A 6,569-nucleotide genomic window follows, 5' to 3' on the forward strand; every position below is an offset into this window, starting at 1 on the left:
CGGGAGAAGTATTAGAATCAGCGGAGGGGAGCTCGATCTTTGGAGATGAGTTATCCGGCTAGATCTTTGGAGCCGCCACATAGATCTCCAGCAGCTCTGATACCATGTAGACTTTAGGGTTGGAAATTAGGGTTACCTTCTCTCACATAGAGGTACCTCTTTTATATTAATGCACTCTTACAAATAGGTCCTTACAACATTAACTAATTAACTCAGTACAAAATAACTTCGTAAAAATGGAACAAAACAACAAAAGGGGAGTACTGAAACCTAGGAGGAAAAAGAACAACAAAATGACAAAGAAATATAAGATTTTCACCTCTAAAATGGTAAAGATGCTTCAGCCTGATGCAGGAGTAGAAGACTTAAATACTGCCCACACTAAGTTGTGCAATGAAAGGATCATAAAATGCTGATGAGAGGAGAAAACACAAGAATAATGAAGGAAGCGTGCAGTGGGTATAATCATGTGATATAGCAAACAGCCCGAAAGAATTTACTGTACTCCTAGAGAATTCTTTATGCTTCCAAGCAATTTAAAGTCTACTTCAAGATAGAACCTCTCAAGCCAGATAAGCTGAACAAAGTTGAATAAAAGGATGGTCACTATGTTCATCATTATCTCGGAATCATTGCCCAGGACTATAAGGCCAGCAATGGAAGTGAGCTATATGTTAGCGAAGGATGCGCCCAGAACGAACTCGAGAAAGTTTTGCAGTTGGCCATTAACTTCAACGTTAATCTCTTATCAAGCAAGTTATGAACAATAGGGGCTTTGCTTCGGACATAGAATGTTGCACTTTGAGATTATCACATTTTCACATGGTTCAAAGCAAAAGATAAATGTTTCTTTATAGAAAAAAGGAAAGATCTATCATTAAATGTACTTTGAGAGACGGTATACACCAAGCACATCAAATTATACTCAAATTCCAGATATCCATGACGTAGCTTCAAAGAAGTTGAAGAATGTATAGGCCTCAATATCAAGATCATACTGACCTTAGTAGATTTACCAGTGACAAGAATATCAGTATAAACAATCCGGAAGAAACAAACAAGTTGTCTGTTGTACACTTACAATATCAACAACTCAATGTTTCCCCCTTTGTGACAAGGAATGTCAAACTGATTGAGACTATATGACTCATAGAACAGACAAATCTCCTTAGCATCATAGTAAGGCTTGAACTCCAATAGAAAACCTCAAAGAAAGAATTATGAGAAAAGGTGAGTGAGCAACTGATAGCGCCCAATAGAACTAAAAGGGATGTATGAAAATATAGGATATATCTTAGAAATAAATCAAAAATAAAGCTCATATAAAGAGACACAAAGCAAGGTGAAATATGCTTTTTCTCATAGACATAAGTTTACTAGAGCTTAAAACCTTTTGGAGAAAACAATATTGGAGGATTTGAAATTACCAAATAACATGTAATACAGCACATAATACTAAGATATGTCGGTTGGAAAGTATGGAAGTAAAAATATCAAGTAAATTCAGGCGCCAAAAGTTCAAAAAAGTGTACATCAAGATCCGAGGTGAGTATGGGATCTTGCCAGGCAACTTAAAGTTCTCAATGCAATATACTACAAATCATGATGCATACAGTTTAAAAAGCATCTGAAGCACCTTTTCAGGATGAAATAACAATTTCTGTAGTTGCACATATGGTAGTTACTGAGGACAACAAGGAGAACAGGTAAAAACATTATAGTCATTGCCAAGGTGAAGATTCATCATAGAGATTATTAATTGGAGACCTACTCAAAAACTCATAGGTTAACTAATATTGGCTACCGTAAATGTTATATAGCTGCCATAAGAAAAGAATACATCTTTTTCTCCTAATAAGTTATAAACATCTAGTCCTTGTGTATAAAAAGTCAAGACACTAGGATCGCTACATTGGACTTCGAAAATCATGAATCTGATAACAGAACATGCAGCCATCATGCATAACTTGGAATCGGTTACAGACCTCAAAGTCTAATGCTATATATCTCAACTACTGCAAAAATAAGTACATCTAGGATGAGTTGCTTGCTTCCTTAACTTATTGCATAGAATTTTTATTAGAAAGTTTTTATGAAATATCTTCTGTCCTAGTATCAGAGGCTCAAGAATTTAGTCACCCAACTCGTCGCTATTCCAATAAAAATCAAATGTTACAGCGGATGCTTCACACAGAGATAATGGAGTAAAATATAGAGAATCTAGCAATCTATAAAGAAGAAAAGAGAGAGGATGTTCAAGAAGGAAACTAGAAGTGCTAAATACTCCGAAATTTTAATTCTTTTCATTCGAAGATCTCTTCTCCAAACATGTGAAATGGGTAATCATTTTTCATATGGACGGAACAATTTACTTCATTTTCCATCCAAAACCAAGATCAGAAGGCAGTAAAATTATGAGATAAGGTGTTTATGCGAAACCAAAAACATCAATAATTCTCTAGCTTGTAAATAAAAACAGGAATTAAAGTGTTTTATTACTAAAGCAACTCATAATCAATTAAAATCATCAAATTACCAATTAAAAACATCAATAATCCCAATATCCCCAACCAAGCCAACACGATCAACATTAAGCATCATCCAGAGCCCCAGAACACAAGCAAAATGAACAAATTTTGCATCTTCGTTAAAAAAACCAATCAAACAATCAAATTTTAATGCGTAAAAGTTCAGATCATAATCATCTCCTGCGATCCGTTCAATCAACAGAAAATAAACATGTTTTGGATTAAATCGGACGGCAAACTTTTACCTTCCAATTTCCGATCAACGAATTGCTGTTGCAAGATCGTAACTTTTCTTTTGTGGCTTCAGAATTAGGGTTCCGTGTGAAATTAGGGTTTGAGATTTGGGGGAAAGAGAAGAGAATTGGGGGAAATTCAATTTAACATTCACGCTACCGGTTTCTTATTTGTTCTTTGTTGTTTCTTTCCTTTTCCCCTCTCTCGCCTCTAGCGGTTGTATTTTATAGAGAGAAGAGGTTGACTATTTGCATCCATGCCCTTGTAAATTTAATAGTTGCAATGAAACTTCAATTTGGACCCCAGTCTTTCTTTAATTTCTTTTCTTTTCCTCTTTTATCATTATCCTTCTCCATTTTTCTTGCCTTTTTAGTAGTTTCATGGCATAAATATAATAATTTGTGTTGGTTATTAGATATCCAAATATATATTGTAGAAAAATTAATTTGTCTACCTAAATGTGTCAATTGAGAAATTTCCACTAAAGTTATGATCTAGTTTATGTAATAGAATAGATAAAAGGTTTGAGTCTCATAAAATTAGTACGATTAGATTATTTTTTAATCTAACTTTACCATAATTATATTATTAAAAGTTTACAGTGTTGTGCCAAATTTGTGAAATAGATTTTGAGTATAGTCGATCTTTATCAAATAATAATAATAATAATAATGAAAAAGTTAATATGAGAAGCTAATAATATATATTATTGTGAGAAGCATCGTTGTGTTAGTTTCATCTTCATAGTTTCTGATATCAACTAGTTAATTCAACTTTGCACAAAATCAATGGTGAATTTATTTAGTTTATTTCAACTAGTGTTTTCATGTATAAAAAGATTTTGTTCTTCTTGGAGAAAAAAAATATAAAATTTGATTGTAGAACAATAATTATAAACAGTTATCAATAGATTTCGGACTCAAAGATAGAGCACCAGTGGATTCATTCAAAGGAGATTGCAGATATTGTGCTTGTTGATCTTTTTCTATAACGCCTCGTTTGGTACGCGGGAATGGACTCAAATGATAATGGGATAAAAGAATGAACGGAATAGGATATATGTGAGAATGGAATGACCATTCTCATTCTCTTGTTTGGGTGCGTTTGTAGAATGAAGTTAGAATAAAAATCTCATTCTCATTCTAATGTTTGGTATCATTAGATCACAAGTGATAATAACATCTTATTTTCTAATAATGCCCTTACAACAACATAGATTTTTAATAAGATAAAAATCAATATTAATGATAATAGGACAAATTTTGAAAATCGACTTTTTTTTAAATTTAATAGGCAAAATCGACCGTATAACAATAAAATGAGCAAAATCGACCCTTTTTTGCACGGGACTGTTAGTCCCGTGCAAAAAAGGTCGCTTCCGCAAAAAAAATTCTCCGGTCCTCAACCCATCCCCTCATTCCCTCTCTCTCTCTCTCCTTCATTAACCCATCCCCTCTCCATCTCTCTCTCCCTCTCCTCCAATCCCACACCAAAAAAAAGACGATCCTGCTAAAAAAATCAAAATCAACCCTCCTCCCCCAAATCCCCCCAACACTCTCCTCCCAAATCCCCCTGCACTGCTGCACCACCAGCACCGACACCTTCACTGGACAGCGGGGGAGGGCTTGGGTGGTGGCGCGGCTCGACGTGGCGGCGGGTGGTAGCATGGTCGGGGCTGAGGGGAACGGAGGACAGCGGCGGCGGCGAGCTGGCGGAGGAGGTGGAGTTGAGTTCACGGCGGCGTCGGGGCTGATGGTGGTGGAGATGATGAGGAGGCGGTGGAGAAGGGGATTGGAGGGAGAGGGGGGCTCGGGTCGGAGCTTGGGCTCAGGGAGGTGGTCGGGTGTAGGTCGAGGAGGTGGGCGCGGCTTGGGCGGCCCGATGGCGATGGAGGAGGGGCGTTTGGGGAATGGAGGAGAGAGAGAAGGGGTGATGGGTTGCTGTTGGGTTTGAGGGAGAGGGAGGAGAGATGGAGAGAGGGAACGGAGATGAGAGAGGGGTCTGGTGTGGTATTGGAGGACCGGAGAATTTTTTTTGCAGAGAGAGAGGGAACGGAGATGAGGGATGGGTTAATGAAGGGGAGAGAGAGAGAGAGAGGGAATGAGGGGATGGGTTGAGGACCGGAGAATTTTTTTTGCGGAAGCGACCTTTTTTGCACGGGACTAGCAGTCCCGTGCAAAAAAGGGTCGATTTTGCTCATTTTATTATTACACGGTCGATTTTGCCTATTAAATTTAAAAAAAAGTCGATTTTCAAAATTTGTCCATGATAATAACTAAACAATTTTATTTATGCTTAGGTTTATATTAATCTATCTATGTGTTATATTAATGCACAAGTTATCTCTTAGGTGTGTATGCTCCGTTTATATATTTTTTAAACATACTCACTATTTCCTAGTCTTAAAAAAATAAGAATAAATAAATAAAAGAGTATCACATCTTTCATAGGTCCAAAAATAATATAAAGAATGATATCCACAATCCAGATAAGTTATCAAAATCACCCATATCATAATCAATGAGGGTATAATTTGAAATTACGTAACTAATTTGATTCTCACTTGAATGCGAATGATCATTCCTTATTAATTCACTTGGAATGCACATTCCCACAAAAAGTGGGAATAAGCATTCGTGGGAATAGACATTCCAACTTCTAGAAAATGGTTAAGTTTGGTATGGGGGAATGAGAAGTGGGAATGGTCATTCCATTCCACCTCATTCCTGCGTACCAAACGAGACGTAAATGCTCACTCATCAATGTTACCTAGTGCATGATTATATATTGTTCATATATTCAAAATTTGTAGAAGTGAATATTCCCTTATGCTATATTTTATGCTTAAGTTACTTTACCATTTTATCATCATTTATCAGCCAAAGTTCTCCATACTCGTTCTTTATTAGTGTTTCATTTTGGATGGAAATTCATCCATGGGGTTCTTCTTAACACAATTTAGAGGAATTTGAGATCTTAATTGTTTAAAAATATTAAGAGTTTTCGGGCCTAATGAATGTTGGGGTTCACCCCAAATCTGAAAATAAGATAGAGGAATTCATGTTTATCATGAAAGTTAAAATAATACCTGCACTGGAATCTTGAAGGTTACCAAAAGCATTAATTGACCCTCGGAAATAACATAGGAAGCGGTTATAAAAAAGGATGTGCTAGTATTGGTGAAAGTTATCCTCTTAGTGAGAGGGGGGTCCTCTTAGAACTCTTAAGCGATCAATATTATCAGGTTTTTTGAGTTATATATGTGGTAAGATGATGGCCTATCAGAACTCTTGAGTGATCGGTGATCTCGGGATCTTTGAGAGATGTGAGTTGTGCGAGGGTTTTCAAGTTTCGTCCATGCGAAACTAGTATTGCTTGTATCGGTTATATTGATTATATTAATCATTTGCGAAGATAATTGATGTCTAGGGATTATGGAAGTTAGTGTGTTTGGATAGACCACGTAAAAAAATTCTTTGCATCATGTTAGTGTTTGCACTTCTTATAATGTGTGTTTGTTTGTGTATTCTATTATCCCGAACAAAATATAAAGAAGATTTTAGGGTCTTACCTCATAAAAGTCCTTTAATATTTCGTCCAAGGCGACAGCGAGGGTATTAAGAAGTTTGTTCCATGTATTTGCTATAAAAAAAACACGATGTGTAGAATTGCAGTTTATAGAATGAGAAACGCAATAGGATATTCCAAAAGGGCTGAAATGCATAACCTTACTTGAGTCTCCTGCGTGTCGCGTGGTCCGCGGGTGAAATGGTGTCGTCACGATGACGAAACCACCTCTGCCGCCAC

General features: G+C 36.6%; 1 protein-coding gene across 11 annotated transcripts in view; it reads right to left on the reverse strand.

Moving 5' to 3' along the window:
• Positions 1 to 2,954, reverse strand: part of LOC109850320 — a 16,655-nt gene extending 13,701 nt beyond the window's left edge. For all 11 annotated transcript variants that reach the window (XM_020420319.1, XM_020420313.1, XM_020420318.1 and 8 more), the window contains exon 1: positions 2,774 to 2,954. The gene's annotated coding sequence lies outside the window, so the exon portion shown is untranslated. The remainder of the gene's footprint in view (positions 1 to 2,773) is intronic.

The sequence above is a fragment of the Asparagus officinalis genome, chromosome 7 (genome assembly GCF_001876935.1).
Source record: "Asparagus officinalis chromosome 7, Aspof.V1, whole genome shotgun sequence".
Taxonomy (NCBI): Eukaryota; Viridiplantae; Streptophyta; class Magnoliopsida; order Asparagales; family Asparagaceae; genus Asparagus; species Asparagus officinalis.